The 25,007-nt window shown below is 43.4% G+C and overlaps 1 long non-coding RNA gene across 3 annotated transcripts in view; it reads left to right on the top strand.

Moving 5' to 3' along the window:
- LOC141096500 (uncharacterized) overlaps positions 1 to 15,375 on the top strand; it is a 140,133-nt gene extending 124,758 nt beyond the window's left edge. For all 3 annotated transcript variants that reach the window (XR_012233695.1, XR_012233696.1, XR_012233697.1), the window contains 5 exons: positions 12,935 to 13,008; positions 13,083 to 13,148; positions 13,554 to 13,764; positions 13,851 to 14,010; positions 14,553 to 15,375. This is a non-coding gene — a long non-coding RNA (uncharacterized lncRNA). The remainder of the gene's footprint in view (positions 1 to 12,934; positions 13,009 to 13,082; positions 13,149 to 13,553; positions 13,765 to 13,850; positions 14,011 to 14,552) is intronic.
- Positions 15,376 to 25,007: the final 9,632 nt, after the last annotated feature.

Below are 25,007 nucleotides of genomic sequence, written 5' to 3' on the forward strand. Positions count from 1 at the left end.
ATCAGGAATGAGTATTCCTAAAAACATTCACCAGGTGAAATGAACTTTTGGATGAAAAGTGTAAAGCTCCCTTTACACTTAGCGATGCAACAGCGATCCCGACCATGATATGACCCGCTCAGGATCGCTGGTGCATCGCTAAATGGTCGCTAGTGAGCTGCCAAACAGGCAGATCTCATTAGAGATGCAGCAGCGGTCAGCGGTTGTTACTTACCTTTCAGACGTGGCGATGAAGACGTCCACGCGTCGCTCGTCGGCGCCAGCAGGAAGCCCAGCAGGAAGCAGCCGACGAGAAATGGACCTGGACGATCTTGCGCGATCAGCGATAACCAGCAGGGGAGGCGGTCGGAGGTAAGTATCACACCTAGCGATATCGCTAGCAATATCGCTGCGGCGTCACTTACTGAGAACAATGGCAGTCTACTACTCAATTACATATCATCTGCCTGTTTTACCAGGTTATTATATGACTGCCAGTCAGCAAGCAAGTACCACAATTTGCGGTTGTTCAACCCCGCTTGTCGTGTAGTGTTAACTCGCCCTACAAGTTTGCGACTCAATTTCTTGAAAACCATTTACAAAATTGAAGGAAGTGGGGCAATAATGGAGGCCGTGTTGGTTCTCAAACAAAATTTTGATAATTGCTATGTAAAAATGTTAACAACATGACAAGATGGGGTAACTCATGAATAGTGTTGAGCATTCCGATACCGCAAGTATCGGGTATCGGCCGATACTTGCTGTATCGGAATTCCGATACCGACTTCCGATATTTTTTCAATATCGGAAGTCGGCATCGGAATCGGAAGTTCAAAGTTGATTGACAGCCGAAATGACGTCATCATGATGCGCGGTGTGTGCGCATCATGATGCGCCGTCATTTCGGGCCTTCCGGGGGTCTCTGCCGGCCTGCCGGGGGGCTGTGTGGACTGCCCGGGGTCTGTACCGGCCTGCCGGGGGGCTGTGCCGGCCTGCCGGTGGTCTGTGCACCCTGTGGGGGTCTGTACCGGCCTGCCGGGGGGCTGTGCCGGCCTGCCGGTGGTCTGTGCACCCTGTGGGGGTCTGTACCGGCCTGCCGGGGGGCTGTGCCGGCCTGCCGGGGGGCTGTGCTGATGTCCGGGGGTCTGTGCAAGCATCGTCCGATGGGACTATAAGTCCCATCTGGCGATGCCTGCTACCATGACAGTGATTGACACATTAGCCAATGATGGGACAGTAGTAGTCCCATCATCCGGCTAATGTGTTAAATGTTAAAAAAAAAAAAAAAATACTACATACATACTACATGCATGCTACATACATACTACATGCTACATACATACTACATATATACTACATGCATGCTACATACATACTACATGCTACATACATACTACATATATACTACATGCATGCTACATACATACTACATGCTACATACATACTACATATATACTACATACATACTACATACATACTACATACATGCTACATACATACTGCATGCTACATACATACTACATACATACTACATACATACTACATACATACCACATATATACTACATACATACTACATGCATGCTACATACATACCACATATATACTACATACATACTACATACATACTACATGCATGCTACATACATAACACATATATACTACATGCATGCTACATACATACTACATGCTACATACATACCACATACATACTACATACATACTACATACATACTACATGCATGGTACATACATACTACATGCTACATAAATACTACATATATACTACATGCATGCTACATACATACTACATGCTACATACATACTACATATATACTACATACATACTACATGCATGCTACATACATACTACATGCTACATACATACCACACGCATACTACATACATACTACATGCTACATACATACTACATATATACTACATGCATGCTACATACATACTGCATGCTACATGCATGCTACATACATACATAGACATACAGTACATATAACATAGAGTAACATACTTACCAATACTTGTCACATTGTTCCCCGAAGCCATTGTCTTTTACGGAATAAATATTAACATAACAAACCACAAAAATACTCACCCACGATCCGAAGCAGTCCACGAGTGTGTCCCACGACGATCTTGGGTAGAGAACTGCAGCATCAGCTGATGCTGCCGTTCTCTACGGGCTGCAGGAATCCAATGATGGAAGGTAGGTATCCTTCCGCACTGTATTCCTCCGCCACTTAAAAAAAAAAAGTCCCTAGTTTCACTTTATGCCATTGCTGCGTGGGAAATTCCCACACAGCAATGGCATAAAGTGAGACTAGGGACTTTTTTTTTTTTAAGTGGCGGAGGAATACAGTGCGGAAGGATACCTACCTTCCGTCATTGGATTCCTGCAGCCCGTAGAGAACGGCAGCATCAGCTGATGCTGCAGTTCTCTACCCAAGATCGTCGTGGGACACACTCGTGGACTGCTTCGGATCATGGGTGAGTATTTTTGTGGTTTGTTATGTTAATATTTATTCCGTAAAAGACAATGGCTTCGGGGAACAATGTGACAAGTATTGGTAAGTATGTTACTCTATGTTATATGTACTGTATGTCTATGTATGTATTGTATGAATGTATTGTATGTAGTATGTATGTAGTATATATGTGGTATGTATATAGCATGTAGTATGTATGTAGTACGTATGTAGCATGCATGTAGCATGCAGTATGTATGTAGCATGCATGTAGTATATATGTAGTATGTATGTGGTATGTATGTAGCATGTAGTATGTATGTAGCATGCATGTAGTATGTATGTAGTATGTATGTAGCATGTATGTAGTATATATGTAGTATGTATGTAGCATGTAGTATGTATGTAGCATGCATGTAGTATATATGTAGTATGTATGTAGCATGTAGTATGTATGTAGCATGCATGTAGTATGTATGTAGTATGTATGTAGTATGTATGTGGTATGTATGTAGCATGTAGTATGTATGTAGCATGCATGTAGTATATATGTGTTATGTATGTAGCATGTAGCATGCATGTAGCATGCATGTAGTATGTATGTAGTATGTATGTAGTATGTATGTGGTATGTATGTAGCATGTAGCATGTATGTAGTATGTATGTAGTATATATGTGGTATGTATGTAGCATGTAGTATGTATGTAGCATGCAGTATGTATGTAGCATGCATGTAGTATATATGTAGTATGTATGTAGCATATATGTAGTATGTATGTAGCATGTAGTATGTATGTAGCATGCAGTATGTATGTAGCATGCATGTAGTATATATGTAGTATGTATGTAGCATATATGTAGTATGTATGTAGCATGTAGTATATATGTAGTATGCATGTTGCATGCATGTAGTATATATGTAGTATGTATGTTGCATGTAGTATATATGTAGTATGCATGTTGCATGCATGTAGTATATATGTAGTATGTATGTTGCATGTAGTATATATGTAGTATGAATGTAGCATGTATGTAGTATGTAGTATGAATGTAGCATGTATGTAGTATGCATGTTGTATGTATGTAGCATGTATGTAGCATGTAATTTTTTTTTTTTTTTTTTTTTTTTACATTCAACACATTAGCCGGATGATGGGACTACTACTGTCCCATCATTGGCTAATGTGTCAATCACTGTCATGGTAGCAGGCATCGCCCGATGGGACTGTGCAGGCCGGCACAGCCCACCGGAGCCTGCACAGACCACCGGCAGGCCGGCACAGCCCCCCGGCATCCCGGCACAGACCACCGGAGCCTGCACAGACCCCCTGGCAGGCCGGCACAGCCCCCCGAAAGGCCCGTACAGACCCCAGAGAGGCTGTACAAGGCAAAAACAGGGTTTTTCTTATTCCGATACCGGAAGTCCCATAGACTTGAATGGGACTTCCGGTATCGGAATCGGCGATACCGATACTTTTTTTTAAGATCGGCCGATCCATTCCGATCCGATACTTTGAAGTATCGGACGGTATCGCTCAACTCTACTCATGAACCTTTACTTACAGTAATTTTTTACTTTTGGGGGAGAGGACAATGTTATTGAAGCTTGAATGATCTGGGCTAAAAAAAATCAATCTGTTTTCCAAAGTATTAATGTATCTAGGAAGCTACAGCAGACTAATGCTGAGATTTGCGAGACTTGCTGCTACAGAAATCAGTAGCTGAGAGGGCAGATTTAGAACCATTTAAGAATTCATCAAGTTGAGCTGAAGAAATATTGAGCTTTAAGGAGAAGAAAAACAGCATTATGGTGGAGAAGACGCTGCGGGCTCCAATAAACCATTACACATGAAACACATTTGCAGAAGCTGTCTTCTGTGTGAGGGATGTGAGCAGATGAGTTGAGAGTATGTACAGACCCTGGGACTTAAAACGAAAATGTGTAACATGTGACTGTATGCATTCTTTTCCTTGATACAGTCATGGCCGAAAGGGTTTTCAGGGTTTTGTGTGAAATTATGTCCAATTTGCCTTTTTTGTTCTCTGGTTTTTTTTGTGTTTTTCCAATACACAAAAAGGAAATAAACATGAATGTAAAAATCATGTGTAATTGTAATTACCTGTATATACTCCTGTATAAGCCGACCCGCAAATAAGCCGACCCCCTAATTTTGCCACCAAAAACTGAGAAAACTTATTGACTCATGTATAAGCCGAGGGTGGTGCTGCACAAGGGCTAATGGTGGTCCAAAAAGATGCTCCAGAGATAAATATCCCCATAAAATGCTGCACAAGGGGTAATGGTGGCCCAAGAAGATGCTCCATACATAAATACCCCCCATAAAATGCTGCACAAGTGTTAATGGTGGCCCAACAACATGCTCCATAGATAAATCCCTAACATAAAATGCTGCACAAGGGTTAATGGTGGCCCAAGAAGATGCTCCATACATAAATACCCCTGATAAAATGCTGCACAAGGGTTAATGGTGACCCAAGAAGATGCTCCATAGATAAATACCCCCATAAAATGCTGCACAAGGGTTAATGGTGGTCCAAGAAAATGCTCCATAGATAAATCCCTCCCATAAAATGCTGCATAAGGGTTAATGGTGGCCCAACAAGATGCTCCCTAGATAAATACCCCCCCATATGCTGAAGTTTCTCGCTGCTGCTGCAATTAAAAAAAATGATATATTCACCTTTCCATCACTGGGGGCCAGGTGCCGGTGTCACCGCTGGCTCAGGCCCCTGACACTGGTGATATTTACCAGTCCCCGCTCCATCGCTGCGCGTCGCTCTGTCTCCCGGGTCTCTGCAGTGACGTTCAGCAGATGGAGCTGAAGGAGAGTCCCGGGCAGCTCAGTGAGAGTCCTGGAGTGGCAGCTATGGTGTCTGCGAGGAGGGCTGGCATGGCTTGGTGGAGTTGCAGCTATGGTGTCAGCAAGGAGTTCTTGCATGGCTTGGTGGAGTGGCAGCTATGGTGTAGAGCTGCACTCATAATGCTGGACTCGGTTGCTGGAAAGCTGGACTCAAGATGCTGGACTCTTTTGCTGGAAAGCTGGACTCATATGCTGGACTCTGTTTCTGGACAGCTGTACACAGGTGGTGTATTCTGTTTGCTCCAAGGCTGCACTATGGTCTTGGATCTGGTCGGAGGAAAAGATGCACGCAGGTGGTGGGTCTGTTGCTGGGAGCGTAAGCAACAGAGCAAAGCTAAGAGGTGTTTCCCTGTTTTGTCTCTTTTCCTTATGTTTGTTTTAGAGCAGTGGTGGGATTAGTTTCTGCACCGTCCACTTCACTAGTGAGGGTTTAGGAGCAGGGCGAGTCAGGGTTTTAAGGTTCCTGATTGTCGCCCGGTGCGGAACCGGCCTAGGGAACGTTAGGAGTGTAGACACTGACTCAGGGGAGTGCAGGAGGTCTCCATGTCCCCGTTCCCTATCGCAGGGCCACCATTGTTATGTGTGCAGTGTGATGGGGGCCATGTATATCTGGATGCGGATTGGGGGCCATGTATATCTGGATGCAGATTGGGAGGCCATGTATACCAGGATGTGGATGAAGGGACCATGTATACCAGGATGGTGATGTCACGGGGCAGTAGGAGGAAAACGAGACGTGGAACCTGGGCCCCTGAACTGCCCCTCAGGCTAAGGGAGTGCCCTGTCTCTCCTTAACTTGGGGGTGCACTTGATGGTAGAGAGGCCCAAGGCCCCGACCTGTTCCTATCTCCTGTTTAGCCCTGAGCTAAACCTCCAACCCCCTCCCCAGGAGGTAAGACAGGGAAAACGTGTACTGCACCAAATAACAAACAAGGAAAGATACGACAGACACTTAAGGGTAAAATAAACTGAAAAACAGCACTTAGCTTCTCTCTGCTGCTAATGCTCCGAGCGGCAGAGTAAGGCACCAGAACAAGAGGATAGCTGGAGCTACACTGCAAGACAGCCTGCTCCTGAGTCCAGCTTGGTTGGTCTCCAAATGAATAATATCACCAACAGTGAACTGCAGCACCTGATGACCCTTTATAGGAAGGAGGGAGTGGTCACACCTGCTGACTGACTAAACATGTAGTAACACCAGCGACGACCGGGGGGAAAACCCAGCAGCAGATTCACTAAACTTGTAGTAACACCAGCGGCCACCGGGGGCAAAAACCCACATTAATCCCTGAGGCCCAGAAAGGAAAAAGGTTTATGCAAGAGAATCCAGACTCTGACACAGAGCCAAAAATGGATCATGACAGGTGATGAGGGGGTCATGTATACCAGGATGGTGATGAGGGGGCCATTTATACCTGGATGGGGATTGGGGGGCCATGTATAACAGGATGTGGATAAGAGGGCCATGTATACCAGGATGGTGATCAGGGGGCCTTGTATACCAGGATGGTGATGAGGGGGCCATGTATTCAGAGTTTCAAAGGTGGTTTTTCCTGAGGAAGGAGTTCTGTGAAACTCTGAAATGCGTCAAATAAAGACCACTGGTTTAATAATCCCTGTTATAGTGATTCGCAGCGCGGATTGTCTGACCACATTTTCCTATTCTGTACCTTCTACACCGATCCCTCGTGGTTCTGCAGCAGCGAATCCTCCGTTGCCTGTTACAAACTCCATTTGGTGAGTGTATTACCTGCAATTGCTACATGTATATCAGATAATGCACTATTGCGCTATTTCTCTTCAACAGCATTTTTGATTTTCAATTTTGTCTTTTTTAAAGTCTGTTTTATGTGTGTTCACCTGTGTCTTTTATATGTCATCCATTGTGGGAGAAATTTCTTCTGATTCATCACTTGTGACTTTTTAAAAAAATTGCAAAATCTGGTGCAAATGTACTCCAGTTCCTCCCTGGAGTGATTTGATGTACGCCTGTTACAGTATTTTTTGGGTCATTTTACAAAACGTGCAAATTTTTTAACTAGAAAGATGCAAAACAGGTCAAAGAGAAGAATATTGACCATTTTTTACTTCCCATTTTTAAGAATTTTGTGCAAAATAACAGCAACAAATGCCACAAGATATGTGACTTAAAAAATGCAAATCATGAATCGAGGCTTGTGTCTGACTTTGCAGCTGAAATCCGTTTACTTGAATGGAGCTGCACTGCAATATCAAACTAAAGGCCTCCATTCACATTACACTAAAGTTGGCCGAATCCAACGATATCAGCAGGATCAGCCGACAGCCTAATGAGTATGGCATGTGATGTGGGGGAGATAAGAGTCGGGCCATTTTCTCTTCTGCCCACTGGAGGTTCCTGGAGTTCGCCTTAAGACACCTGCGGTATGGATTTACAGGTATACCGCCCCAGTCATCTGCTGCCTGACATCTTTCTCCTTACTACCCTTTGAAAGGGAAGTCGTGTGTATCGTTCAGCTATAAGTTTACCAATATGTATGGGGGCTTATGTAACTAATAAATTAAAGCTGCACTTTCTAATGCCATTGCATGCAAACATGAAATATATGGAATAGGAATTGCATTAATGCTGTAGAAAATAGGTTAAAATGAAAATACTTAGCGCATAAATTGGCCAATTCATGTTCGCCCAGCAGCCTCTTTGCTGGGAACCAGCCTAATATGATATGATGGAGTCTTATAGGCTTAGGCCAAGAGTTTTATTTGAAAAAAAAAGATAATTGTATCTAATCTTATGTAATTCTTTACAGAAAAAAAACAGTGAACAACAAAAAGAGATTTTAATATAATATTAATATTAATTTATATTATTATTATTATTATTAATAATACATACAAATAATTGTAAGTCTCATACTATTATAATTATTTTTAATAATGTGATTAATATATTACTGCTGTTTTTAGCAATTCATACCCTAAACTTTCTGTGGTCAGGATGAAGAAAATGTGAAAATAAAAAAACAAGCTCGTGCCCCCTGAATTTCCATAGGGAATAGGAATATGAAAGGTGTAGATTCTTGGAAAGAAGGAAATAACAGGATGTCATTCGGGTGGCAGAGTGGTGTGAATGTTGCTAAGTAAAAGCGGATGAGAATGAAGTCAGATGGAAAAATCCGATTTGACTTGTTAAGTTCTCATTCTCTGTGCATTGCTGCCCTGTATTCACCATATATCACAAAAGTACCAAAGCTACCTAGTGATTGAAAAAGTAAAATCGTCCTTATTGTTTGTTGTCGCCTTTATATTTGTTTTTCACATGAAAAACCCCTGATGGATCTGATGGCTCTCTTGTACGCTGACATCTCCAGACAGAGGTGTAAACTGCCTATTGTGCCGCTGCTCTCCTGGAAATTCACATTAGTCTTCTACATTGTCGCAGCTCCTAGAATAACTGGACCCATTTTCGAGCCTGTTGCGTTATTAGGACAGAAATCTAACATATTTTTCTCTTTGTAAGACGCACTTTTTTTCCTCCAAACTTGGGGGGAAAATGGGGGTGCGTCTTACAAAGCGGACATGCCTTACCGGGTGTAGGCCGCAGGGGTGTCCGGGTGTCTCCGGGTGTCTGGCGGTGCTGTGGGTGTCTCCGTGTGCCCAGCGGTGTCTCCGGTGCCCAACCCGGGGCTCTGCCGACATTTTGCGACAGGCCAGAGCCCCAGGGCTCTCTCTCGGTTCCCTCTGTGTGATAATTGACTCCGGCAATATGACACTGAAATCTCATTTCTCGAGATCTCAGTCCAGAGATCACCATATGCGCTTTCTCCGCCCCCGGCCGCCATATTGCCAGAGTCAATTATCACACAGAGGGAACCGAGAGAGAGCCTGTCGCAAAATGTCGGCAGAGCCCTGGGCTGGGCACCGGAGACACGGCTGGGCACCCGGAGACACCCACAGCACTGCCGGACACCCGGAGACACCCAGACACCTCTGCGGCCTACACCCGGTAAATGTTGGCAGAGCCCCAGGCTGGGCACCTGGAGACAGCGCTGGGCACCGGAGACACCTACAGCACCGGCCAGCATTGCCGGGCACCCGGAGACACCCGGCAGCAGCACAAGCCCCCCAGCAGCAGCACAAGCCCCCCTGGTAGCAGCACAAGACCCCCTGGCAGCAGAACTAGACCCCCTGGCAGCGCGCTGCACATCGGAGCACCCTCTCATCCCTTCCTGCGGCCTGCAGTATCACCCCACTCCTGCCTCCTCCAGCAGCGACCCTGGGACCCCTCATCACTGCAGCCACCACCCCCGATAGGCAATAAGACGCATGGATTATAAGAAGCACCACTGTTTTATTAAAAAAAATTTTTTTTCTTATTTTTCTCCTCAAAATTTGGGGTGCGTCTTATAATCTGGAGCATCTTATAAAGCGAAAAATACGGTATTTGGTTAACATTCACAAAAACAGAAAATATATATTTGGAGAAAAATGTGTTGTTAGGTCAAGCATTGCGTCATACTGGCATTATATAAGAAGAATTGTATAACGAATATGTTATCGCTTCAAGTGAGAGACCACGTTTTTACCCCGTACATTTATAGAAATATATTGCACATTAATAAAGATTCGATCAAATGGAAAGAAGCAAAGTCATTTAATAAGATAATTCATTTTTATTTATGGGAATGACCATTTTTCATCAGAAGGATCTCCCTGTAATAAAGCCGATTGAATGGTGTCCTGTCGCTGGGTTCCCAAGTAATCATTGTGATCTAGGAAGAGCATAAGAGCAAGTGTGTGACCAGCCTGTAGGGTCACCGCAGGGGGAAATACTACACACTTCTCCTTGAAATAAACGGCGTGTATGTGTAATGCATGGACATGTAAGGAGGTAGTTAAGGCAATGTGACCCTATAATACAGGTTGCAGTGGTCTTTGATGGAAGAGTGGTTCCCCTTATGGATAGCAAAAAGGAAACCTTTCCTAAGTGCTGGGGTGATGTACCTTAAAAAGGTTTTTCACTACTATTTGACCCCATTTCATATGTCCTAATTTTCTCTAACACTCAGTTTTCTAATATACTATACCTGTGGTGCTTCTATATGTATCTCTGTGTGGGTCATATAACACTTCGTTGTCATTCAGCCTCTGCTTCATGCTTTGCTACTTCCGATGTAGGCACTGGAATCCGATGGAATGAGAAGAACACATCACTGGTGGGGGCGAGACAAACTTTCAATGATTGACAGGAGCCTGTCCTCAGTACGGATCCTGCCGATGCTTTGGAGCGCCGACCCTTCAACTTACAACGTGCTGTTTGTAATTTGAAAGCATATCGCAAGGCTTCTCGATTGAAGGGGATGGCACTCCAAAGCATCGGCAGAGTCAGTCTGCACCACGCATCTGCAAGCTCAGATCAGGCTTCACTGTGCACTGCTTTGATCCTGCTGATGCTTTGAAGCGTCACGTCCGTCAGCTTAGTGGGTGATCAGCAGCCTGTTTAGACTGCAAGATTGATGGGATTAGAGCAATGCTAGGAAGATCGTCCTCAATAACTTTGCTGTGTAAATGAAATCTGTCATCTTGAAAAACACTATGTACTTGTAGATATAGGGTTATTCTGCAGGTAAGTAGCAATGCAATACTGCTGCCTTACTGAGAGTACGGTTACTGGAAGAAATTTCCCGGTATCCACCATTCACAGCACTGTTCTCTACACTATGATCAGTGTCTATAAGTACATGTCGAAACTCTGACAGTTCAAGGTGCACTGTCAAGTGCTGGGGTGTGCCCCCATGTGTAAAAGTCAGCAGACTTTACTTCATTTTGCCCCAGTAATTCAGTGCTGCGGCTGGACAGCATTGTAATACTATTTACCTGCAGATTTACTGCATATTTGCAGGTAAATAGCATTTGGTGAGATGTCAGCCAGTAAAAATATGTCAGCACTGGACAATCTAAACATAAAAGTGAGTTGTTCATACAGCAGCAGTACTTAATTTTTATAAATTCATCCAAGTTCACATTGCGTTAGGGCAATCCATTTAACGGATCCGTTTGTAGGCAGCACTAACGCAATGTAACGGACATGTTAATGCGCCCATAGACTTCCATTAGTGTAACGGATCCTAACACATGTCAAAATCGGCATGTGTTTGTGTAACGAATGGAAGCGGAGGCAGAGATGGTGAAGTTCACATTCGTTTTTATTTTTTAAGTGGAACCTCGGGACCACGGTCCGGAGGCTCCGAAGGGGGCGTGATTGGTGAGCCCCGGGCACCCGTAGTAAAGCCCCTCAGGCAGGGCCAGAATAGAATACCCGGAGGACACAGGTGCTACCTCCAGTTAGACCCCGAACACGTGGCAGCTGTCCCAGCGGGACCAAAAGGGATAACAAAAGTTACAGCAGAGTCCGTAATGCGCTGGGTCCTGGATCTGGTTAGTTGGTAAGGAGTCGGTTCCAGTGACCTTCACACAGTCCTTGGACTCGGATGGCTGTAGGTGGAACGGGATGGCTTAGGCCCAGATAGTTGCTGATATAACCAGGTAACACAGGATACTGATATGCTATGGAAACAGAGAGCATTAGACAATGCACAGAGACTGCAGATGCAGTGCAGACAGGTTAGCATGAGAACCGGATGTAGCAATGATAGATACTCGTTGCTCCGGCGCTCTCCCTATGGAGGAGAGGCGAGAAATAGCAGCCAGTGCGCTGCCATTGGTTGATTGCATTTTTTGAATAATGCACGCCGCCCCTTTAAGAAGGCATGAGAGCGGCGGGCGTGCCCTAATAGCCTTAGTTACAGATCTCCTCACAGGACGCCAGGAGGAGGAGGCAGGAGGGAGGACAGAATGCTGAGCAGCAGCATGAGAGGTTCGAGGTGAGTGCCCAGAACGGAGAGCAGCGGCAGGCCTGGACGCAGTGCCAGGACGGGGGCCAGGTGTAACAGCGGCAGACCTGGGCGCAGCGCCAGGACGGGGACTGGGTGTAACAGTTTGCAATGGTCCGTTAGTTTGTGACACACCTTCCAACGTGGACTACCACGTTTTCGGGTCCGGTATGGTGAACGCACTGTGAACGGAAGCATTCGTTCTGCCATAGAACTCTATTGCAAATGCAGGCAGACGCAATTCAACCAATTTGTACAAATTTTAGCCCTGCGTTGGATTGCGTTCATGAGGGCTTGTTATGTGGTCATGTGACCCATGTGACAGGAAATCTGATTTCAGCCATTTTGGAGACTACACTCTGCAGTCTGCAAACAAGCAATACTGTGTGCACTGTGTGACCTACTGGAGCCAATATAAGTACTATTTTTATATATGTATATACTTCATTTGAGTGTGTGGTGGCCAATGTATGTGGACTAAATATATGGTTTTGTATGTACACAGATGTCGGATACTGAGGGATCTACCCGCAGCAGCTTGTCTGTCATCACCTCCTCAGAAAGTCATGCCATTTTGAAAAATATGTATAAAAAAAGTTGAATGGCACTCTAGTATACTGAGGGGTTTCACATGCATTTTATGTGAAATCCTTCTTTACATTCTAGCTCCTCTCAGTGTCGTATTCTGCATAGTGTAATCATGTGTCTGTTTAATATTTTAGGATTCTTCAGAGCCAAAGAAGCAAACCAGGCCACCCCCCCAAAAAAAACCCAAGCTAATAAACAGAGCAAAAAGGTAAATGCAAAAAATGTAGCCTTCTTGACATAAATAGCGATATGAATTGTAACTCTATCTTTTTTAAATTGAAGGTTCCATCAAAAAAGAGCTGAACTACCTCCCAGCCTCGGCGTGTTGCATCACATCCTATTGCAGTGGTAAGAATTATCACACAAATTCTATCTTTTTGTACAATTTGTTTTATTTTTTTTTATCCAATTTAGTATTCTAGCAAAATAACATTAAACCAAACCAACAAGTAATGCATAAAACCCCCCAAAATAAACTTTTTATAAGGAAAAAAAAACCATACAAATCCAAAATCAGAATTTTTTTTAATTACATTTTGCAGTTAAAAATGCAATAAAAAAAAAATTCTGATTTTGGATTTGTATGTTTTTTTTTCTTTATAAAAAGTTTATTTTGGGGGGTTCTATGTTAAAAGGGGGAGGGGTTAGAACATATTGTGGTCTAGGGGCATGTCATTGTTGAAACAGATATACAGTATAAACGAAATATGAACATCCACTCTGATTTGCTTTTCAAACATTGTGTTTACATAGTTCAAGCTGCAATCCAAAAAAAGACACCTTGATGTAGATGAAGAGCCCTTGGACACCGAAAATGAGACTCTGCTAGCGTTGGTGCATATGGGACCAGAGTGACAGCTCGCATAATGATCTTATTAATAAACAGGAGATTGTGGGAGAAAATAATTTGTGAGTTGGATCCTTGCTATCCGGAAAAGTCGACCTCCTCTCAAAAACAAAATTGGTAATTAATGGGCAAGTTAAATTGATGTAAGTTCCTTGAAATATTGTTTGCGAGAAATATATATACAGTATATTTTTTTATTGCAGCTGATGCAGTCCATACCCGTTGGCGCTCGATAAGAGACAGATTTGTCCGTGACTACCGGCAAAACCTTACCACCCCAAGTGGATCTTCTGGTAAAAGGACCACCCCTTATGTTCACTATGAGCAATTGATGTTTATTCAGAAAACATTGTCCCAGCGATCGTAAGTTAACAGTAATCTTCTTATAATCTTAAGTGTGTGTGTGTGTGTGTGTGTGTGTGTGTGTGAAAAAATTGTGTGAAAAAAGTGCTAAAAAAGTGTGGATGAAAATATTGTGTGTTAAAAGTGTGTAATAGTGTGTGTTTAGTGTTGTGTTAAAAAATATGGCTGAAAATATTTTGTGCAACAAGTGTGTGTTAAATTTACATTTTTTTAATATTATTATTAAAAAAAATTATCATCATTATTATTATTACCGGGCAGCAGGGTGGCTCAGTGGATAGCAATGCAGCCTTGCAGTGCTGGAGTCCTGGGATCGAATCCAACCCATACAACATCTGCAAGGAGTTTGTATGTTCTCCCCGTGTTTGCGTGGGTTTCCTCCGGGTTCTCCAGTTTCCTTCCACATTTCAAAGACATACTGATAGGGAATTTAGATTGTGAGCCCCATCGGGGACAGTGATGATAAGGTGTGCAAACTGTAAAGCGCTGCGGAATATGTTAGCGCTATGTAAAAATAAATATTATTATTACTTTTTTTGTAGAACGGAATGCAGTACCGCTGCGCCTCAAGAGCCAGAGGCGTTAACGGAGCCATCTCGCCAGGAACCAGCCCAACAAACGGGCACTGAAGGTGTGTCGGTCCTGAGCAAGCCACGATCAAAGGATCCTGTTGTCAGTGCCCGTTTGCAAGCACAGCGTGGACGCAAGCGATCTGCTGCCAAAGAAGTCGATGCGATAATAGTTGATGGACTCCAACGGTTAGAGGATTTGTGTCGCAGCGAACACAGAGAACTAAGGTGGGAAAATAAGGACTTACAATCTCGAGAATCTGTTTACGCAGCCAATGATTGGAAGCTACTTTATTAATCTTATGTCCCTTTAGTTAAAAACTTACCGCCGCACAGGAACTTACAGTTCCGACAAAGGTTTAATGATCTAGTTGAGGAATTTTTGGGACCTCAGCAACCCACTGCCTCTCAAACAAAAGCAAGTGCAAGCCATTGTATCATGGAGATGCAGTCGTACCATGCGAACACGCAACTGAGCAGCCAGAGTGAACCTGGTCTGGAAATACACCGTCAATGGAGCAGTCCAACTTTTAGTTGGCCAGACAATACGCCCGCGCATTACCACAATCTGTAAGATAAAATTGATCCAGTCTGCTGTTTGTTATAGTCCACGTTTGGATTTTATTCAGTTGGCCTTTGAAAGTTTTGGTTTTGATTTTACAAGATCTCTATTTCTATTTGAATATGTTATATTGTAAATCCCAATGGGATCACATATGTTTTAAATATCTACCAAAATTTGGAGTGGGAGACTATTGTATTCAGAACATGTTATTAAACTGTTTTTGCAAATGAAGATTCAAAACTTTACTTGTGTTTTAAAAAATAACTGTAACATAAAGTCCAAATTTAGTAAATATGACAACAGAACATAACACCAAAAGAACAAAAAATACACATAGTACACGCATTTCACATATTTCAAGATAACATATCAAAACATTGTTAAACATTGTCAGACATGGGTGTTTTGCCATGGAACTTGACTTTCATTTACAAAATAATTGGTAAATTGATCCCGTATTTGCATAATTTCAACTGGTGAACGAACTGTAGCCGACTCTGTGCTCATCAGGTTTGACTCACAGTCATCGGAGTCAACTAGCAGGGGTTCATGTCGTGACACAAAATTATGCAGGCAGATGCAAGCGCTCACTACACGGTCCACATTTTCAGGTTGACGTTGCATACACGATAATAAAATCTGCCTTTTTGAAGTCAGAATACCAAATGTGCATTCAACATAACCTCTTGCCCAGCTCAAGCGATAATTAAAGATGCGTCTGGTGTAGTTAAGACTGCGGCTTGAGTACAGCTTTATTAGATTTCATCCTAGTTGGAATGCCTCATCCCCAACTAAAACAAATGGCAAACTTGGGCCTTCCGTGCCTGGTAGAGGTCGTGCTGAGGGTATGTTGAAGCGGTTGCTGTACAGGCATTTCCCCATGTTGGACACTTTGAACACTCAGGAATCATTGGTCCGACCATATGCCCCAATATCAACAGCAAGAAAATGGTATCTAGCATCCGCAATAGCCATTAACACAATTGAAAAGTATTTTTTATAGTTGTAGTACAGGGATCCACTATACACGGGTTTCTGAATCCGGATGTGCTTCCCGTCCACAGTACCGATGCAATTGGGAAAATTAGCCACATCCTCAATGCTTTTGGCGATGGATAGCCACATTGCTGATGTTGGTGTTGGTAGTACAGCTGGATGTAAGTGGTTCCAAATGGCCTCACAGGTTTCACAAACAAGTTTGCAAATGGTAGATTTGCCCAGTCAAAATTGGAAGTGCAGTGAGGCAAACGTTTCTCCCGTAGCCAGGTATCTATGAGCAAAAACAATATCATGAGCAAAATGGACACAGGGTACAGAGTTTACAAAAGCTTAAATTTTTTTCAAAACAAACAAAAAGGCAACTGAAAATGGACATTAGACTGTATAGATAGCTAGGAAAATCCCAGTATGTAGCCGGCGCTCCCGTATAGAGATTCTCATAGATGTTATACATAAATATCTGCTTTATTGAGGTAATAAAAAATTACAGGACAACGCGTTTTGACTCCTACACACTTGAGTCTTCTTCAGGTCATTAAAAAATAAATAATGTGAAAAGCAGGGGCGTAACTACCGGGGTAGCAGCCGAAGCGGTTGCTTTGGGGCCCGGCCCCATATAGGGGCCCGCCGCCCGGGTCCCCGGCTCCAATCAGCGCTACCCGGGTAGTGCAATATTAACGCAGCCCCGGGCCCCGTGCTTATTATCTCCACGATCTTCGGTTCTCAGCGGCGTCAGTCAGCGCAGCTGTCCACTCCTTCCTGCTTTCTGAGTCCGCTCATTACCTATGCGCATAAGTAATGAGCGGCTCATTACATATGCGCATATGTAATGAGCGGCACTGGCCGCTCCCTAGCTGGCTGTCTCCAGCGGCGTGGCGGCTCCTGAGTCCTGACTTGTCACTCTCCTCCTGGCTGGGCCCTGACCGCCGCGTGTCCTCCTCACTCACGTGACGTGACGCCGGTGACGGCGAGTCACTCTCCTCCTGGCTGGGCCCTGACCACCGTGTGACCTGAGTCCTGGACATGTATGTATGTCTATGTGTGTGTATGTCTGTCTGTCTGTGTGTGTGTGGGTATGTCTGTCTGTGTGTGTGTCTGTGTGTGTGTAGGTTAGCCTGGCCCTGGAGGAGATGGGGACATGAGGAGAAGACCGCGATGGGGAGAGAAGGCCATGATGATGCCTGGGGTGATGGGAGAAGGCCATGAGGGGGTAATGGGAGAAGGCAATGATGGGAGTGATGGAGCAGGCAATGATGGGAGTGATGGGGAGAAGGCAGTGATGGGGTGAAGGAGAAGGCAATGATGGGGGTGATGGAGAGGGCAATGATGGGGTGGTGGGGGAAAAAGAAATGATAGGGTGGTGGTGGAGAATGCAATGATGGTGGTGGAGGAGGAGGAAATGATGGAGGTGGTGAAGAGGGCAATGATGGGGTGGGGGGATGACAATAATGGGATGCAAGGGGAGGAGGACAATGAGGGGTGTGGAGGATTGGAATTGGAGGAAGGGGGACTTATAATGGCCTTAGGAACAGGGGGAGGTGGAGGAAGACTTTCTTATCGCTTATTATGTCTAACACAGTCCCTTAGTATATAGTGTACTCACTATGTCTAACACAGTCCCTTAGTATAGAGTGTACTCACTAAGTCTGTATAACACCATTCTTAGTTACAGAGTTTCCTCTTTTATTATGTATAATACCATCCCTTATTACGTACCATCCTCTCTAGTTATATATGGTGCCGTCCCTTATTATATAGCTTCCTCTGCTGTTATGTATAGTGCTGTCTCTTACATAGTGTATTCTTGTTATTTACAGTGTCCTCTTTTATTACATAGTCCTCTCAAGGGCCCCGCCACTCTGTACACAGCGGAATTCAGGCCAGGGTTCACGGCAGATGTCAGGTAAGCAGCTCCGCCGCGATCCTAATGTGACTCTAGTATGCATTATCGGTAAGAGGGTGCGTCTTGAAGGGGGTGCGTCTTGAAGGGTGTGTGTCTTTGAGGGGGTGTGTCTTTGAGGGGGCCCCGTTTAAAAGTTTGCTATGGGGCCCAATCAGTTCTAGTTACGCCCCTGGTGAAAAGATCAGCCACACTCTTTTTACACATTCAACTTTCAAAGGATCAAATAGGGCGGAGTACTGGAGGAGCTCTAAAGCCCCACGCAGATAAATGAAAAAAATCACCCAATACCAAAGGGACAAAATCCTCCCAGGACATGTTCTCATTAATGCACTAATTTGCTTATGTCTGTATATACACTGTGTATAAGGAACTACCATATAGAATGCCATAAAAATAAAAAGCCAAAAAATTTTTTAAAAAAAGTTTCACATTTTTTCTTTTTCTTTTCTTTCACTCATCCCTTCTTTCTTTTTTCTTTTTTTTTTCTTTCATTAAACTGTATGACATTTAGCTACGTGACTGAAATGCACAACTGTATAATTACATTACATCTTGTCTTTGAAATCAGCTGGCATAATGTAAAGAAATAAAAGAAAAATTACCTCAGGGTCACCTCTAAACGTTCCTTCGCAGAAATACTTTCACGGAAATTGCTGTGTTGATGACGTATCTCATCCTTGACATGCGACAGCAGAATATCAAATGTTTCAATTGTCATTAGAAGATATCGCTGAAATTTAAATGGATGATCCCGAATTTGAACATAGAGGGTGTGAAAGGCACCATATGTTTGCCGAAAAAAGTGGACTTCATGAACTCAATATCTCCTCCGGCAAATACGTCTTCTCGGACGACGTTGCAACTGCATCAAGCAAAAGTTTACAAGCAGAGACACAAACATCTTGCTGGCAGCTGAAGTACACTCAATGCATCCAAAATGGAGAATGTGTCCACCCACACACAACGCTGACATTTTTATAGCCCCCCCAAAAGTTGAACTAACTTTATTGACAGTGTCTGAATGCATGCAAACAGATACTTCAGGAACGGACACCATAAATGACCTAACACAGCCACATGCGTTAAAGCATGCCTTAACGCGATGGCAAAAATACACCACTAAAAGACAATTTGGGCTCATTTTTACCGCATCCGTTTAACGGATCCCTTAACCCCTTTCTGCCATCCGACGTACTATCCCGTCCATGGGACCTGGGCCCCTATGCCCATGGACGGGATAGTACGTCGGCGCGATCAGCGGCGCCCACGTGGTGAGCGCCGCTGATCGCGGCCGGGTGTCAGCTGATTATCACAGCTGACACCCGGCACAATGTGTCAGGGGCGGTCACGGACCGCCCCCGACACGTTAACCCCTTGCACACCGCGATCAAACATGATCGCGGTGTACCGGGGGTTAAAGGGAAGCATCGGCAGGGAGGGGGCTCCCTCCGTGCTTCCCTGAGCCCCCCACGGCAGCGCAATGTGCAGCGCTGCTGCGGGGGGCTCCTTTCCTCCAGGTCCCCGAATCCAAGATGGCGACGGGGGCCAGTGATCTGTGATGTGACAGATCAGCGATCTGTCACAGGACAGTGATGTCCCACCTGGGACTATTTAATAAAGTAAAAAAAAAAGTAAAAAAAGTGTTAAAATAATTAAAAAAAAAATCGCCAAATAAATTAGAAAAAAAAAAAAAAATATTCCCCCAATAAATCCATTTTTTGGAAATAATAATAAAAAAAAACAATAAAAGTACACATATTAGGTATCGCCGCGTCCATGGCCCTATAAAACTGTCCCATTAGTTAACCCCTTTAGCGAACCCCTTAAAAAATAAAAATAAAAAACGAAGCAAAAAATAATGATTTATTATCATACCGCCAAACAAAAAGTGTAATAACGCGCGATCAAAAAGACGAATATAAATATCCATGGTACCGCTGAAAACGTCATCTTGTCCCGCAAAAAACGAGCGGCCACACAGCATCATCAGCGAAAAAATAAAAAAGTTATAGCTCGCAGAATAAAGTGATGCAAAAATAATTATTTTTTATATAAAATAGTTTTCATTGCATAAAACCGACAAAACATAAAAAAATGACCTAAATGAGGTATCGCTGTAACCGTACTGACCCGAAGAATAAAACCGCTTTATCAATTTTACCGCACGCGGAACGGTGTAAACGCACCCCCCCAAAAGAAATTCATGAAACGCTGGTTTTTCTTCATTCTGCGTCCCAAAAATAGGAATAAAAAGCGATCAAAAAATGTCACATGCCCGAAAATTGTACCAATAAAAACTTCAACTCGTCCCGCAAAAAATAAGACCTCACATGACTCGGTGGGTCAAAATACGGAAAAATTATAGCTCTCAATATGTGGTGATGCAAAAACTATTTTTACAATAAAAAGCGTCTTTTAGCGTGCGACAGCCGCCAAACATAAAAACCGCCATAAATAGTAAATCAAACCCCCCGTTATCACCCCCTTAGTTAGGGAAAAATAATAAAATTTAAAAAAAGTATTTATCTCCATTTTCCCATTAGGGTTAGGGCTAGGGTTAGGGCTAGGGTTAGGGTTAGGGCTAGGGTTAGGGCTAGGGTTAGGGCTAGGGTTAGGGCTCAGATTAGGGTTAGGGGTGTGTTGAGGTTAGGGTTGGAGTTATAATTGGGGGGTTTCCACTGTTTGGGCACATCAGGGGCTCTCCAAATGCAACATGGCGTCTGATCTCAATTCCAGCCAATTCTGAGTTGAAAAAGTCAAATGGTGCTCCTTCCCTTCCAAGCTCTGCCATGCGCCCAAACAGTGTTTTACCCCCACATGTAGGGTATCAGCCTACTCAGGACAAATTGCAAAACAATTTTTGGGGTCCAATTTCTCCTGTTACCCTTAGGAAAATAAAAAATTGGGGGCAAAAATATCATTTTTGTGAAAAAAAATGATTTTTTTTATTTTCACGTCCGAGTGTTATAAACTTCTGTGAAGCACTTGGGGGTTCAAAGTGCTCACCACACATCTAGATAAGTTCCGTGGGGGGTCTACTGTCCAAAATGGGGTCACTTGTGGGGAGTTTCAATAGTTTAGGTACATCAGGGGCTCTCCAAACGCACATGACACCCGCAGACCATTCCATCAAAGTCTGCATTCCAAAACGTCACTGCTTCCCTTCCGAGCCCCGACGTGTGTCCATACAGTAGTTTTCTCCCACATATGGGGTGTCAGCGTACTCAGGCCAAATTGGACAACAACTTTTGGGGGTCCAATTTCTCCTGTTACCCTTGGGAAAATGAAAAAATTGGGGACTAATTGATCATGTTTCTGGAAAAAATACGATTTTTTTATTTTCATGCCCTGCATTATAAACTTCTGTGAAGCCCTTTGGGGTTCAAAGTGCTCACCTCACATCTAGATAAGTTCCTTAGTGGGTCTAGTTTTCAAAATGGGGTCATTTGTGGGGGTTTCCACTGTTTAGGTACATTAGGGGCTCTCCAAAGGCAACATGACACCCGCAGACCATTCCATCAAAGTCTGCATTCCAAAACGTCACTACTTCCCTTCCGATCCCCGACGTGTGCCCATACAGTAGTTTTCTCCCACATATGGGGTATCAGCACACTCAGGACAAATTGGACAACAACATTTGGGGTCCAATTTCTCCTGGTACCCTTGGGAAAATAAAAAAATGGTGACTAAAAGATCATGTTTGTGGAAAAAATACGAATTTTTTATTTTCACGCCCGGGCGTTATAAACTTCTGTGAAGCACTGGGGGGTTCAATGTGCTCACCACACATCTAGATAAGTTCCTTGGGGGGTCTAGTTTACAAAATGGTGTCATTTGTGGGGTGTTTCCACTGTTTAGGTACATTAGGGGCTCTCCAAAGGCAACATGACACCTGCAGACCATTCCATCAAAGTCTGCATTCCAAAACATGACTACTTCCCTTCCGATCCCCGACGTGTGCCCATACAGTAGTTTTCTCCCACATATGGGGTATCAGCACACTCAGGACAAATTGGACAACAACATTTGGGGTCCAATTTCTCCTGGTACCCTTGGGAAAATAAAAAAATGGTGACTAAAAGATCATGTTTGTGGAAAAAATACGAATTTTTTATTTTCACGCCCGGGCATTATAAACTTCTGTGAAGCACAGGGGGGGTCAAAGTGCTCACCACACATCTAGATAAGTTCCTTAGGGGGTCTAGTTTCCAAAATGGTGTCATTTGTGGGGGGTTTCCACTGTTTTGGTACATCAGGAGTTTTCCAAACGCGACATGGTGTCCGATCTCAATTCCAGCCAAAAACGTCAAATGGCGCTGCTTCCCTTCCGAGCTCTGCCATGCGCCCAAATAGTGGTTTACCCCCACATGTGGGGTATCAGCGTACTCAGGACAAATTGCACAATAACTTTTACGGTCCTGTTACCCTTGGAAAAATAAGAATTGAGGCTGAAATGATCATTTTTGTGGAAAAAATATGATTTTTTAATTGTATGGCTTTATGTTATAAACTTCTGTGAAACCCATGGGGGTTCAAAGTTCTCACCACACATCTAGATAAGTTCCTTAGGGGGTCTCGTTTCCAAAATGGTGTCATTTGTGGGGGGTTTCCACTGTTTTGGTACATCAGGGGTTTTCCAAACGCGACATGGTGTCCGATCTCAATTCCAGCCAAAAACGTCAAATGGCGCTGCTTCCCTTCCGAGCTCTGCCATGCGCCCAAATAGTGGTTTATCCCCACATGTGGGGTATCAGCGTACTCAGGACAAATTGCACAATAACTTTTAGGGTCCTGTTACCCTTGGAAAAATAAGAATTGAGGGTAAAAAGATCATTTTTGTGGAAAAAATATGATTTTTTAATTGTATGGCTTTATGTTATAAACTTCTGTGAAGCCCATGGGGGTTCAAAGTTCTCACCACACATCTAGATAAGTTCCTTAGGGGGTCTAGTTTCCAAAATGGTGTCATTTGTGGGGGGTTTCCACTGTTTTGGTACATCAGGGGTTTTCCAAACGCGACATGGTGTCCGCTCTCAATTCCAGCCAAAAACGTCAAATGGCGCTGCTTCCCTTCCGAGCTCTGCCATGCGCCCAAATAGTGGTTTACCCCCACATGTGGGGTATCAGCGTACTCAGGACAAATTGCACAATAACTTTTAGGGTCCTGTTACCCTTGGGAAAATAAAAATTGGGGTGAAAAGATCATTTTTGTGGAAAAAATATGATTTTTTAATTGTACCGCTGTACGTTATAAACTTCTGTAAAGCCCTTGTGGGTTCAAAGTTCTCACCACATATCTAGATAAGTTCCTTGGGGGGTCTAGTTTCCAAAATGGGGTCACTTGTAGGGGGTTTCCACTGTTTAGGTACATCAGGGACTCTCCAAACGTGACATGGCGTCCAATCTGAATTCCAGCCAATTTTGCATTGAAAAAGTCAAACGGCGCTCCTTCCATTCTGAGCTCTGCCATGCACCGAAACAGTGCTTCCCCCCCACATATCAGGTATCTGCGTACTCAGGACAAATTGCACAATAACTTTTGCAGTCCAATTTCTCCTGTTACCCTTGGTAAAATAAAAAAAATTGAACCTGAAGTATTTTTTTTATGAAAAAAAGTTAGATGTTCATTTTTTTTTAAATATTCAAAAAAATTCCTGTGACGCACCTAAAGGGTTAATAAACTTCTTGAATGTGGTTTTGAGCACTTTAAGGGGTGCAGTTTTTAGAATGGTGTCACTTTTGGGTATTTTCTATCATATAGACCCCTCAAAGTGGCTTCAAATGTGATGTGGTCCTAAAAATAAAATGGTGTTGTAAAAATGAGAAATCGCTGGTCAACTTTTAACCCTTATAACTTCCTAACAAAAAAAAATTTTGGTTCCAAAATTGTGCTGATGTAAAGTAAACATGTGGGAAATGTTAGTTATCAAGTTTTTTGTGTGCCGTATCTCTGTGATTTAAGGGCATAAAAATTCAAAGTTGGAAAATTGCGAAATTTTCGCCAAATTTCCGTTTTTCTCACAAATAAACGCAAGTTATTTGAATGAAATTTTACCACTAACATGAAGTACAATATGTCACGAGAAAACAATGTCAGAATCACCGGGATCCATGGAAGCGTTCCAGAGTTATGACCTCATAAAGTTACAGTGGTCAGAATTGTAAAAATTGGCCCGATCATGAACGTGCAAACCACCCTTGGGGGTGAAGGGGTTAAACAGATTGCCCTAAACGCAATGTGAACCAAGCCTTATGGTTATGTTGCTCCGCACAGACATGTTTGTTTTTGCATCTACTTCTCTCTGCACTGTCTAACACATGAGTGTTTTATAGGGTTATTCTCAACTTATTAATAATAATAATAAATTTTATTTCTATAGCGCCGACATATTCCACAGCACTTTACATTTCATATTAGATTTACATACATATTAGATTGCTTTAATTAGTTAGACAGCATGAAAATTAGCAAGTTTGCAACTGACTTCCCTTTTCTACCTGCTGTCATTCTCCTGCAATGATAGCTTTTATCTTTCATAATTTACGGGCTGGTTTCCACAGCATTCAGCCACAAGTGTCTGCCCAGACTCTGTTGCTCTATAGTTGACTTCCAGAAGATGAGTTAACTCATAACATACCAGTCACCTCTCTACAGCCACTTATTTTCCATACAGCAGTTATCTTCTCACCTTCCACCTCTTTTCTCTTAGCTCCTGAATGAGCTGCTCTTATCAGTTCTGTGTAATTACAATCCCTGTCACCTAGCATCACAGTTCTCACTGTCCCGAGGCTTGTGCTTGTGGTTGTTCAAATGCACTGTTATATTTGTAAGCAAATACAGCAATAGCAGTGCAGACTCCAGAACAAACCACTGATAGCAGAATGTGTTACAGCAGAACCTGTGCTGAGCTTTTAAGTGTTACAGCTCTATTGTTCACAAGAGCTGTCACTCAATGAGGTG

This window comes from Dendrobates tinctorius, unplaced genomic scaffold, assembly GCF_039654945.1.
Source record: "Dendrobates tinctorius isolate UK_male_01 unplaced genomic scaffold, ASM3965494v1 ptg000075l, whole genome shotgun sequence".
Classification (NCBI taxonomy): Eukaryota; Metazoa; Chordata; class Amphibia; order Anura; family Dendrobatidae; genus Dendrobates; species Dendrobates tinctorius.